The following is a 14,506-nucleotide window of genomic DNA, read 5'->3' as shown; positions in this document are numbered from 1 at the left end:
ATATATATACAATATATTTAAAAGCACACAACTGGAGGGTTCACTAGATAACTTCACATTACACAAAAAGCTTTAGTAACCAAAATAGTATGGTACTGCCATAGAAACAGACCATAGACCAATGGAACAGAAAGGAGAACCCGGAAATAAATCCATGTATCTACAGTGAACTCATTTTTTACAAAGTTGCCAAGAATGTAGACTGAGGAAAGGACAGTTTCTTCAATAAATAGTACTGGGAAAACTGGATATCCATACATAGGAACATAAAATTTAAACTCTATCTCTCTCCATTTACAAAAATCAAATTAAAATGGGTAAGACTTAAATTTGAGACCTCAAGCTATTAAAAAACTAAAATAAAACACTGGGGAAATTCTCTAAGACACATGTTAAGCAATGATTTCTTGAGTAATATCCTACAAGCATAGTCAACCGAAGCAAAAACGGACAAATGGGATCACATCAAGTTAAAAAGTTTCTGCACAATGAATAAAACAATCTGCAAGGGGAAAGATAACTCAGAGAATGGGAGAAAATATTTGCAAACTACCCCTCTGACAGGGGATTAATACCTAGAAGAAATTATGAGCTTAAACAACCCAATAGGAAAAAAAATTAATAGTCTTATTTTAAAATTCATCTAAAGATAGCAATAGACATATCTCAAAATACTACATACAAATGGTAAAGAAGTGTTTGAAGTAGTGCTCAACATCATTGATGATCAGAGAAATGCAAATCAAAACAACAATGAGATATCATCTCATCCCAGTTAAATGGCTGTTACCCAAAAAACAGGCAATAACAAATGCTATCAAGGATGTGGAGAAAAGGGGACCCTCTTACACTGTTGGGGGAATGGAAAACACTATGGAAATTCTCAAAAAACTAACTATTGAAATAACTATTGAAATACCATATGATTCAGCAATCACAAGGATAAGTACGTACCTAACAAAAGGAAATCAGTATGTCAAAGATATATTGGCACTCATATGTTTATTGGAGCACTGTTCACAATAGCCAGGATTTGGAAGCAACTTAAATGTCCATCGACAGATGAATAGATTACAAAAATGAAGCACATGTACACAATGCAGTATTATTGAGTCACAAAAAAGAATGAGATCTTGTCATTTGCAACAACATAGATGGAACTGGAGACATTCTGTTAAGTGAAATAAGCCAGATACACAAAGGCAAACTTCGCATGTTCTCCCTTATTTGTGAGAGGTAAAAATTAAAGCAGCTGAATTCATGGAGATGTAGAGTAGAATGATGGATACCAGAGGCTAGGAAGGGTAGTGGATTCAGGGAAGTGGGGATAGTTAATGGATTCAAATATGTAGTTAAATAGAATGAATATGAATTACTATTTGACAGCACAATATGGTGATTACACTCAACAATAATTTATTGTATGTTTAAAATATCTATATGAGTACAATTGGATTGTTTGTTACATAAAAAGAATAAATGATGAGGTGATGTGTACTCACGTTACCCTGATGTGATTATTATACATTGTATGCCTACATCAAAATATTTCATGTATAGCATATATATATACACCTACTATGTAGTCACAAAATTAACAACAACAAAAAGGAAAGTTTTCAGGACCTCGGGCAAAGACATAAAATGTGCTACAAATGTAAGAGAATCTGAATACATCAATTTACTTTAAAAATACAAAAAATGAATTTAACATCATGGATAATTTTCAAGAAACAGGGAATTAAAATAAACACCAAAAAACTTAAGAAATTGCAAACGAACTTGTGCTTTAAGTTTCTAGATTAAAGCAAAACACTTTTCAATGTGTCAGAAGTCAGATAATACTTGTAAAAGATTTCCAAGGAATCTACTAAAGGATTAGCTTCACCCAACCATAAATGATTGACAATGCAATGTAAACAGATTAAGGGTATTTTATATATTTACTTTTAAAGCCAAGGGTAGGTCCATAGACTGAAAAACAGTCAACATTGTTTTAATGAAGAGATGATGCACCTAATAAGATGGAAACAGGAAATAAAGAGGAAGTAGAAAAATATAAATTGAGTATCGTGTAAGAGAATAGACTGAATTCAAAGGATACATTTTAAATTGACGGAAAGTAAAAGGTTAAATAAGAAAAAGGGATTTTTAAAGGTCTACAAAAAGCATTAATACATTAAAACTACCAGAATCGAAAGACAAACTTTCCTAAAATCCCAAAGAAATTAGAGGTATAAAAACAAAGATAATCAAATAGAAAAAGAAACACAAAATATAAAATAACATAAACTACATAAAAAATATAAAATATACATAAAGTATAAATATAAAATAATATAAACAGTAATTAGAACATAGTATAGCAGAACTGAGATCAAACATGAGAATAATAACAAATAGGAATGGGCCTATTTATAGGAAAAGGTTTTAAAACTGGTTCATAAAATGAAATTTAACTCTATGCTGTTTTCAAGAGACACATTAAAATACAGTGATTCATATAGATGAAAAGTAAGAAAATCCGTAAAGATTTACCAGACAAACGAAACAAAAGAAAACAGAATTTGCAATTCTGATATCAAAGTAGACTTCAACCTAAAGAGTATTAAATGAAACAGAAAAGGCACACTTTATAATGTTAAAAGCCACCTTCTAAAATGCAGATAGCTGTTGAGCCTATCATTTGGCAAACAAATGATAAATATCTATATTAAACAAAAACTGGGGAAGATGTAATGATAATTAGGAACATGCTGATAATAAGTGACAACACTTCATTCTCACATGAGACAGGCAAGTGAACAAAACTAATTTGGGATGTAAAATTTTTATAAGACATAAAGTACATGTTTTGAATATATATAGAACACTACGCTGTGATAATACAGAATGTACCAGCTTCCAAGCACTCATGGAACTTTCATGAAAATGGATCATGTACTAGACACAAGGAAAATATGAAGAGTTTTCACAGAACAGAAATATTATGAACAATATTCAATTATCACAATAAAAGGAATTATAATTTAAAAAGAAACTATCATACTTAATAATACAATAAATAATAATAATAAATGTTTAGTCCCTCTACAATTAATATATAAAATACTTACCCATCCATCTATTTACGTTGTTCTTTCAGCCACCTTTTGATTGCTTGAAGCTCATCTTTTAGTAGGTACCTTGGAAACAATAGCTTCCTTTATAAATCGATTTTTAATAAATCATCCTCTTTTATTGCTTATCAAGACAATTGGTTTTGATGCACATTAGTATGTTTAAAAATATTCTCAGTTATTTCTACACACTTACGTATAAGACAACAAAATAAGAGTAATCATTAAATAATCAAAAATGTAGTAGCAGTAATATGACAAATATTGTGAGATTAATGGATGCATCGGATCAAAATATCTTATATATTTTTATGAAAATAACATAGAATTGTGAAATAGTTATACAAATTATTCTAATGTAATATGTTATGAGGTAAGGTCTTTGTGGTAAAAAAAAAAGAAAAACCTGGTTTAAATCTTAGTTAATAAAAGACTCATTTTCTATACTCATAGAAGTAAAGTTTCTATCCTGGTCTTTTGCTTAGTACATGGTGTAAATGGCATTGAATACTGTTGCGATCGTTTTCTAAATATAATGAGCTAACATATACCCAAAAATACTATGGTACCAAAGCGGTGTAGTCAGAAATAGAACACTTTATGAAGGTGACAGACTGCGACACGCAGAGTTCTTCAGTGTAGAAAACATAAATAACCCCAGCTAGATTAAGTAGGAGGAACTTATTTCCAGGTATTAGTAACATATGTTTGTAAAGGGTGGTATAAGATTATAACTGAAACTTCTTAGGGATAGTCTCAGAATCATTGCAGAACTAACCTGAAAAAGCAGCAATTGGTACCAGGGACACAAAAGCTACCCTTTACCTTTCCCCAAAAATAGAACCATCCATTTTCAACTGCAAATGGATGTGTCTTTTTATTGACAAAACCTGTCTGTTTCTGTGTTCTGGCAGCATACGAAGTCTGGAAAGTGTGAGTTTGGAGTTGCGCAAACTGATACTTCCCAGAATTCTTATGCTGCAAGGACACAGAAAGGTTTTGTTAAAGTGTGACTTTGGAGAGAGTCTGTGTGAAAGCACATTGAAAATGTGGTATCTCCACACTGTGGAGCATAATCAGAATATAGAAAAGGTAGTCAAAACTTTTGGGACTGTTACAGATAGCAGTAGACAACCACAGAGGAAAACACTATCACTGCTAGTTGACATTCTGCCCTAAAGCAATGATGCCCCATATTACAAGGAAACATCTGTTCAGTTGATGGGTATAAATCATATTGTGAAAGAGTCCAATCAGTTGAATGCCATTACAGTTTTGAATTATATAATTGATTGCTCAGAATTTCTGCGGGCCATGTAATGATATAATAATTTGACTTTCCAAATACTTTTCCTTGAGCCAAGAATGTTCATGCCAACTTAAAACTCTCGTGTAACTTACATTATTGATATAAATCAATACCTTGGTACTTTGGTTTACACACTCCAGTCTTTCAGTTTTTATTAAGTTCAGATAGCATCATTAGCCTCATCAACTCTACGGTCCTGAGAATGTTTCTAGAGTATTACATCATTAGGAAAATGCTATCCTCTGAGTTACTTCATTAGAAAGTTATTGATCTTATTTGATGATGAATTGTTACTTCTCTCAAAGTTTGAAAGTCCTACCATCTCAACAAATTAGACTACTTTTGGCAGTCTTTGTTATTTGCATCAAGATTTTGTCTTGGTGCATTTTTTGCATTGTTTAATTTTTAATTTTTTTATTTTATATATATTATCCATGCTGAATTTTTAAAAAAATTACAGCAGCAAGACATTTATTTTAGAAACATTATTGATGTAATATTGCATGAAAAATTCTATAAAACTCATTATGTTACTTAACGAAACTTCCCTAAGTTATTTGTAGATGTTTGAGTAATTTAAAACTTAATTAAAAGTGAAAATGCTAATTGTTTTTACAATTTCAGCTTTTATCATAGATTAAAGGGTACACATACAGGTTTGTTACATGGGTATACTGTGTGATGCTGAAGCTTGGGTCACCCAGGCAGTAAGCACAGTACTCAACAGGTTGTTCTCAACCCACACTCCCTTCCCATCCTCTCTTATCTAGTGATCCCCAGGGTCTATGCTTGGAGCCCCAATGATCCCATCACCCAGGCAGAAAGCACAGTACCCAATAGGTTGTTCTCAGCCCACACTCCCTTCCCATCCTCCCTTATCGAGTGGTCTCCAGTGTCTATTGCTTTCATCTTTACATTAAAGTGTATTCAGTATTTAGCTCCCACTTTAAGTAAGAATATGCTATATTTGGTTTTCTGTTCTTGCATTAGTTTACTTAGGATAATGGACTCCAGCTCCATCCATATTACTGCAAAGGGCATGATGAGGCTTCTTATTTAAATTATAATGAATAAATCCAAAGATTTATATAAAAAAATCTAATTCTGGCCTTCATATTTTGAGCCCCTTTATAAGAATGTTATTAAACATTCCTACTCATTCCCTCCATAGTCACTTCATCTTTCTGCCATAGTTCACACTCCAGGAATTGCTGTTATTTATATCTTTCCTGCCCTTTAGAGCCACCACAGCCAAACAAAAATATTGTATCAAAATCATAAATGAGAAGAAAGTCAATACGATTGACTTCAACTATAGGAAAAATTTCAGTTTGTTCACACACACACACACACACACACACACATACACACACATATTTATATTCACTTAATGAGCCCTAAGGACAGTTGAACTAAAGCCATTTCATTTAAGACAATTCCGCTTTCCCAGATGATATGCTAATGAACCAAGTAAGCAGTTCTAAGTCATTGATATCACATCATTCAGCACACAATTTCCAAAAACAAGTTAATGAACCAGTTTTTGAAAATCATTTAGAAGAGACACAGTTTGACACATACCAATGAAGCCAGTTCATTTGCTTGCTAAAATAGACTCTATCTTGGGTCCTTTCTAAACTAAAGCTAGTTTGACTGGCTGTCATCAGAAATAGTATAAAAATAAAAATGAATAAATGCATTCCTAGGCTGTTGAGAGGACTGTTTTTTTTTCTATTAGCATAACAAACTATATTCAAGTGACCACTTATATCACCGTAAGAACTAAATGCCTGATGAAAAAGTTGAAACAAAGCATGTGTCTTTCATTTACTTAAGTGTCCTGGAAGTAATTCAAAGACCCTCTGTAAGAAGAAAATGGCTTTCCTCACTCTGAGGTATTGGTGTATTATTTGTTTTTACTGTGTTTGTGTACATCCTTCCCTGTCTCTAGTGGTTTATGTTTATGTGGAGACAAAAGAAGCTTGGAATATTTTAGTCTATTGTTTCTCACACACATTCTCTAAGACAAATGTTATGTGAATTTTATTGCACTTATTGGCGCTTCAATTCAGAGTTTCTACCTAAAATACTTTTAGAAAAATCCAGAAGGAAATATTCCCTGCATATATAAATCATTTTTTCTGTCATCCATCATTACATCTCCTCTCTCCTAAACACTTTCATGATTCCTTACTATTACTATCTATAGCCATTTTGATAATCCAAGAATTTATCACAAAAAAGATTCAATTTCTGAAAACACAAATATTAAAACCTCTAACCAGAAGCTCCTTCCTTTTAATTTTCTCAATGACTTTACTTAAATGTTACCCATTGTTAATCGAATCTAGACAAAACCATTTATAGATATCTGCTCCATTGCTGTCACATAGCTTTCAGTCTAGTAAGAGACACTGAATAGTAAACAATTCTATTACAGTATGATTCAGTGCTGTGATAAGCCAGCATTTTCTCAGTGTTGTAGTTTTTACTTACTTAATACCTCCCAAACTCGTCTACTAATTTTCCCTCTTTACTATATGTTTTTAAAAGATCACAACCATCTTTTGCCTGGATGATTCTGACAGTTCCTCAGCGAACCTTCTTGACTTATAGATATGTGTTCAATCCATTTCTCATGGAGCAGCCAGAATAATCTATTTACTAGAAACATGTTTTACTCCTTGCTTAAAATATTTCATTGTGGTCATCCCATTAATACTGAATTAAAGAACTAATTTTTTAACATGATTTATTAGACCCATGGGACATTTCTTTTACTGTCCTGTCTCTTTATCCTCACCTTATTTCCTGCCCCCTAGTTGTAGTATGTAATCTACAGTCTAGCCATGCTGCATTGTTTTGGATGAATTATGTTTCATACTCAGCAACAGTGCACATACCATTTCTCTGATTGAAACACACTTCCCATAATCAGCTTCCCCAAATTCTAGTTAACTTCTCTTTTGTTTGGCCTCAGAATTTTCTGGGTGAGAAGGATAGTGTTTTATTGTGTTTATTGCATTTTTCAGCCAGGTTGGAGTCCAGGATCATACGTAAGCTAAATTCTGCACAGATTTATGTCTTTAAATAGAAAGTCCTATGAATGAATAATTAATGTCTATGCCTTTAAATAAAAAGTGCTTGGATATGGAATCTGTCTGAAAGAAATACCCCAGCCTTACTTTTTTTTAATTTTATTGGGTAACAGTTACATTTCTGGCTCTAGCAATACCAAGATACCTTTCTTTTGAAATCTCTTCAAAAGCAAATAAACCTAGATTTATTTTCTCTTTCATAGCTAATTTCGTTGATTGGTAAGAGGTATTAGGTTCACTATCTAACTTTGTAATTTCTGTTGTTTTTACTTCCATTGTCCGATTAAACTATACAAACTAAATTGTGGGATTCATGTAGCTAGCCCATGCTAAATATCTACCATCTACAACGTGCGCCTCTATTTATTCTGAATGTCTTAATCACATAAGCATCATCTTTGGATTTAAATTTCAGATTGCTGGACTGTCACTACAATTCATAGAGGTAGAGTTTAATAAAGAAAACATGAGAAAATAACAGGAGTCTTAATTACGAAGGGAGCATGCCTTCTCTTTGGATTCAGTAAAGAAAAAAATGTATTGAAGTTGTTATAAACCAAAGACTAAAATAGGAATTTGAAACGTGTGCACAGTAGAGTCTTTTTCTAGAAACTGGATTTTCTTATGAAGTCAAATAATAGTGGAATTTGCTTTAAAAACATGTTTAATTAATTTCAAAATAGGGGCAGTGTGAGGTAACATGGGCATAAAACAATTGTAAAGGAAAATATGCTATAGTTAAACCGGAGGAAGAGAGAAAATTCCTTAGCACAACATTTAAGATCTTAGAGAACAGAGTAGGTAGACATGAAAGAGATAAATAAATGAACATGGATCTAGTTGCTTTTGAAGATATTTAAAAAAAAAAAAGTCGTAGGTATTACTAGAGCCAAGAGTGTAATTATTACCCGAAGAAAAATGTAAAAAGGCTGGAGTGCTTCTTCTAGAGGGATCCCAGATCCAATAAAGCATGTGGAGTCATATTATTAAGGCGTAGATTGTACAGTGAGAGCAATTGGTGAACAAGCTCTTAAAGACTGAGACAGCTTTGCAAAGTGGTTACATAAAAGACTGACTGATTTAAGAAGCAAACAAATGGGAGTATCAGAAAAAGTGTTAATATATTTTTGAAATGTTTCACATGACACAGTCACTGTGGTTGTTTACACAGATACTGCCTGTGTCCTGAGGAAATGTACAATATAAATTTTGAAAATAGAAATTTAAAGGATGTGATATGTACTAAGTTTAGAACATAAAATATGCTGAAATTGATCTTGGCAGTACTACGATACATTGAATGCTGTATTAGATCAGTTATTAGTCTAATTGAAAAATGCCCCCTGTATGCTATTGCCCAGCTCAGGGAAGTAAAGAAAGGCAAGATTATCTTTAAACTGCAGATAATTGTTCACTTGTAAGCAAATGAATTCATACTTATTACTGAATTCACTCACAAGAAAAAAAAAATTTTAAGGGTTTTGCCTTCAATTGGTTTTTTGGGCTTGAAGGAAAAGGTAAGTTGAAGGAGGGCAGGAAGTACTGGTACCCAAGCAAGAGGGCAACATAACCAGGTTACACGGAAAAAAATGCAGATGATTGTCTTCTCAAAAGGAATACATCAGAGGAAAATAACACCCAAGTTACATATCTCACAACTGCAGAGGATATAGTGGAAGAATGATTATTATACTCCTAGCGAAGATGAGCAAGTAACTTTTTTCAAGAATACTCTTTCTCCCCAAAACATGGGCATGATATATGAAATACAAAATGATAAAACAAGAAGATATCCAGATCAAAAATGATACACATATCTGTTAATAGTTTATACTGCCATCAGCAGTAGATTAACCTATTAGTACCTACTTAATTGCTTAAAACAACACAAACTTGTTGCATTAATTTCTGTAGATTTAAAATCCAACACAAGTCTCATTGGATTAAAAATCAAGGTGACAGAAGGGCTATATGTCTTTCTGGATATTCTAGGGAATAATTCATTTCTGAGCTTTTTCCAGTTTCTGGAGGACGGCTGTATTTCTTGGCTCAAAATCACCTCTTCTATCTTCAAATCCAGCAACAGTGAGTGTAGTCCTTTTCACAACATGTCAATTTGATCTTCTCTTTCTTCTTACACTTTTAAGGACTCTTAGGATTACATGGGGCCCACCCAGAAGATACAGGATAATTTTCCTATTGTAAAGTCAGCTGATTGGCAACTCTAATTCCCCCTTGACATGTATTACAACATATCAGCAAGTTCTGGGGATTAAGATTTAGACATCTTCGTGGAAGAGTGCTATTTTGTCTTCCAAAATAGACACTTCTGTGTAATAGCAGTGGAACAAAGGATAAGCAAGATTCATATGGGCATGAAGGCAGTGGCAATCAGGGAGAATAATATAATAAGCACTACCACAAACAGGATTATTCAAATAGCCAACAAACATACAACATTGTGTTCAACTTCATTCATAATTAGATAGATAAATAAATAAATAAAAGTAAAATAATATGCCTAGCTATCTTTTTTTTTTTTTTTTTTGAGACAGAGTCTCACTCTGTTACCCAGGCTAGGGTGCGGTGGCACAGTCCTGGTTCACTGCAACCTCCACCTGCCAGGTTCAAGTGATTCTGATGACTCAGACGGTTGAGTAGCTGGGATGACAGGTGTGAAGCACCATGCCTGGCTAATTTGTTTTGGTATTTTTAGTAGAGATGGGGTTTCATTATGTTGGCCACGCTGGTCTTGAACTTCCGGCCCACCTAGGCCTCCCAAAGTGCTGGGATTACAGGTGTGAGCCACTGTGCCCAGCACACCCTGACTAAAATTTTTAATGTTTTACAGTTTCAAATATTGGTGATGCCATGAAGCATGAGAAATTTAAGCACCCATTTGGGGAGTGTCTGTCAGGGATACCTGCACCAGCATGTAACCAGTACAAGCATTTAGAAAAAAAACAGATGTTATTTAATAAGTTGAAGATGTATAAACATACCTTGTTTTATTGCACTTGCTTTTTCACACTTTGCAGAAATTGCATTTTTCACAAACTGATCATTTGTGGTGATCCTGCATTCAGCAATTCTATTAGGAACATTTTGCAAAAGCAGGTGCTCACCTTGTGTCTGTGCCACATTTTGCCATTGCTGCAATATTTCAAACTTTACATTATTAATATATCTGTCAGAGTACTTTCTGATTAGTGACCTTTGATATTACTATTGTAGTCATTTTGGGATGACACAAGCTGTTACTATATAGGATGGCAGACTTATTCAACAAATGCATGTATTCTGATGAGTCCACTGATCAGACCTTTCTGCAATGTAAAATATGTTCTTATTGTCTTTGTGAAAAGTAAATTGACTGTAAATGTCTAGATTTATTTCTGGGTTCTCTAGTTTGTTTTTGTTACATAGCATTACTCCAATCTTCTCTTCTGTTCCCTCCTTAAAATGTCCCAAAATAGAGAACCCAATTCTATGGGTTCTATTTATATGCGTATATGTCTATGTGTCTGTTTATGTGCCAGTACCATGCTGTTTTGTTTACTATGGCTTTGTAGTATATTTTGAAGTCAGATAGTATGATGTCATCAGCTTTATTCTTTTCATTCAGGAATGCTTTGGCGATTTAGAGTCCTTTGTGGTTCCATACAAATTTTAGATTTTTTTTTGTTTATGTGAAGAATGTCATTGTATTGGTCTTTTGATAGAAATTGCATTGAATTTGTGGACTGCTTTAGGTGGTATTGACATTTTAACGATATTAATTCTTTCAATTCATGAACTTGAGATATCTTTCCATTTTTTGTCTATCATATTAAATTTTTTTATCAGTGTTTTATAGTTTTTATTGTAAAGATATTTAATTCCTTTGGTTAAATTTATCCCTAGGTATTTTACATTTTTACACCTATTGTAAATGGAAGCGATTTCTTTTTCAGTTTGCCCACTAATGCAGTATATAAATGCTTGTTGATTTTGCATCCTAAAACTTTACTGAATGTATTGGTTCTAATTTATTTATTTATTTATTTTCTTCTGGCTGAGGTTTTAGGTTTTTCTTTTTAAAAATACTTTAAAAAATGTTTTAATAGAGTTGGGTGTACAAATGGTTTTTAGTTACATAGATAAATTATATAGTGGTGAATTCTGAGATTTTAGTGCACTTGTCACCTGAGTAATGTACATTGTACCCAGTGTGTAGTTTTATATCAAGCCCCCTCCCATTGTCCCCCTTCTGAGTTTCTAAAGCCCAGTATATCACTCTGTATGCCTTTGTGTACTCATAGCTTAGCTCCCACTTATAAGAGAGAATAGACAGTATTTGGCTTTAAATTCCCGAGTTACATCACTTAGAACAGTGGCCTCCAGCTCCACCCAAGTTGCTGAAAAAGACATTGTTTTGTTCCTTTTTATGGCTGAGTGATATTCCATGGTGTACACACATATATGACATTTTCTTTATCCACTCATTGGTTGATAGTCACTTAGGTTGATTCCATTTCTTTGCAATTGTGAATTGGGCTACAATAAACATATGTGTACATGTGTCTTTTTCATACAATGATTTATTTTCCTTTGGATAGATACCCAGTAGTGAGATTGCTGGATCAAATGGTAGATTTACTTTTAGTTATTTAAGGAATCTCCATATCATTTTCCATAAAGGTTATACTAATTTACATTCCCACCAGCAGTATACAAGGGTTCCCTTTTCTCTACATCCATGCTGAAATGTATTGTTTTTTAACTTTTTGATAATGGCCATTTTTGCAGGAGTAACGTGGCATCTCACTGTAGCTTTAATTAGTATTTATCTGATAATTAATGCTGTTGATCATTTTTTTTCTCATATGTTTCTTGGCCATTTTTATATCTTCTTTTGAGAAATGTCTATGTCATTTGCCCACTTTTTGATAATATTATTTGTTTTTGCCTTGCCGAGTTGTTTGAGTTCCTTGTAGATTCTGAATACTCGTTCTTTGTCAGATGCGTAGTTTGCAAACATGTTCTCCCTTTCCATGGGTTGTGTGTTTACTCTGATAATTATATTTTACCATACAGGGTCTTTTTAAATTTAACCAGTTCTCATTTATTTATTTTCATTTTTGTTCCATTTGCTTTTGGAGTCTTAGTCATGAATTCTTTGCCTTGGCCAATGTGCAGAAGAGTTTTGCCAAGGTTATCTTCTAGAATTATTTTATGGTTTTAGGTCTTAGATTTAAGTCTTTGGTTATCTTGAGTTAATTTTTGCTTAAGGGATCCAGCTTCATTCTTCTACATGTGGCTAGCACCATTTATTAAATAGGGTGTCTTTCCCCAGTTTACATTTTTGTGTGCTTGATCAAAGACCAGCTGGTTGTTATTTGTCTGTATTTCCAAGTTTTCTGTTCTGTTTTACTGGTCTATGTGACAGATTTTACGACAGTACCAAACTGTTTTAATAACTGTAGTCTTGTAGCTTAACTTGAAGTCCAGTAAGGTAGTGCCTCCAGGTTTATTCTTTTTGCTTAGAACTGTTTTGGCTATGTGGGCTCCTTTTTGGTGCCATACGGATTTTAGAAATTTTTTTTCTAATTCTGTGAAAAGTGATGTTATTATTTTGATAGGAAGTGCGTTATATCTATAGATTACTTTGGGGAGTATAACTTCCACAAGAATGATTATTCTAATCCATGAGTGTGGGATGTATTTCCATTTGTTTGTGTCATTTACAATTTCATTCAGCAGTGTTTTGTACTTCTCCTTTTAGAGATCCTTCACTTCCATTGTCAAGTATATTCCTAGGTTGTTTTTTGTTTTGTTTCTTTTTTGTTTGTTTGATTTGCAGCTGTTTTTAAAGAAATTGAGTTTTTGATTTGATTCTCAGCTTGGTCATTGTTGATATATAGCGGTGCTACTTATTTGTATACATTGATTTTGTAACCTGAGACTTTAATGAATTCATTTATCAAATCTAGAAATCTTTTGGAAGAGTTCTGAGGATTTTCTAGGTGTATGATCCTATCTTCGGTGAACAGCGATAATTTGAATATTTCTTTTCCAATTTGGATACCATTTCTTTCTCTTGCCTGATTACTCTAGCTAGTACTTACATTACTGTGTTGAACGGAAGTGGTGAAAGTGAGCACCCTTGTCTTATTCCAGTTCTTAGGGGAAATGCTTTCAACTTTTCCCTATTCAGTATGATGTTTACTATGGGTTTGTCATACAGGGCTTTTATTAGTTTGAGGTAAGTCCCTTCTATGCCTACTTGGTTGAGAGATTTTTCTTTTTTTTTTCTTTTCAGAAAGGGAAACTGGATTTTATTGAATGTTTCTTGTGCATTTATTGAGATAAATATATAGTTTTTGTTTTTAATTATATGTATGTGATATATTGCATACATACTTGTATATACTAAATCATTTGATATGGTTTGGATCCCTGTCTCCATCTAAATCTCCTGTGGAAATTTAATCCCCAAGCTGGGGGTAGGACATGGTGGGATGGAATTGGATCATGGGGGCCATTTCTCACGACTGGTTTAACACCATCTTTTTAGTGCTATTCTCATGATACAGTTCTCACGAGATCCGGTTGTTTAAAAGTGTGCAGCATCTCCCACCTCTCTCTCTTTCTCCTACTCTGAACTACGTGACGTGATGGCTCCCTCTTCACCTTCCGCCATGATTGTAAGTTCCCTGAGACCTCCCAGAAACCAATGCCACTATGTTTCCACCACAGCCTGTACTGTACTGGAAGCCTCAACTCTTCATTTAATACCAGTGTATGATCACTGTCACACGACTACTGAGCTGGCATTTAAGAAGGTAACCTTCCAATGTGTTGAAAGGTGCAGATGCCTATTCAAGGAAAGAGGAATGAGCCACAGTCTCTCCATTGTTTTGCCTTTAATACTAAAATGACAAAAGCCTGTGGATGAAGCCATAAGCTTTTCTGAAGATCATTATTAATTCCTGGAACAT

This window comes from Colobus angolensis, unplaced genomic scaffold (genome assembly GCF_000951035.1).
Source record: "Colobus angolensis palliatus isolate OR3802 unplaced genomic scaffold, Cang.pa_1.0 Scaffold46, whole genome shotgun sequence".
Classification (NCBI taxonomy): domain Eukaryota; kingdom Metazoa; phylum Chordata; class Mammalia; order Primates; family Cercopithecidae; genus Colobus; species Colobus angolensis.
The sequence above is the reverse complement of the archived record's forward strand: the minus strand, read 5'-3'. Positions refer to the sequence as shown.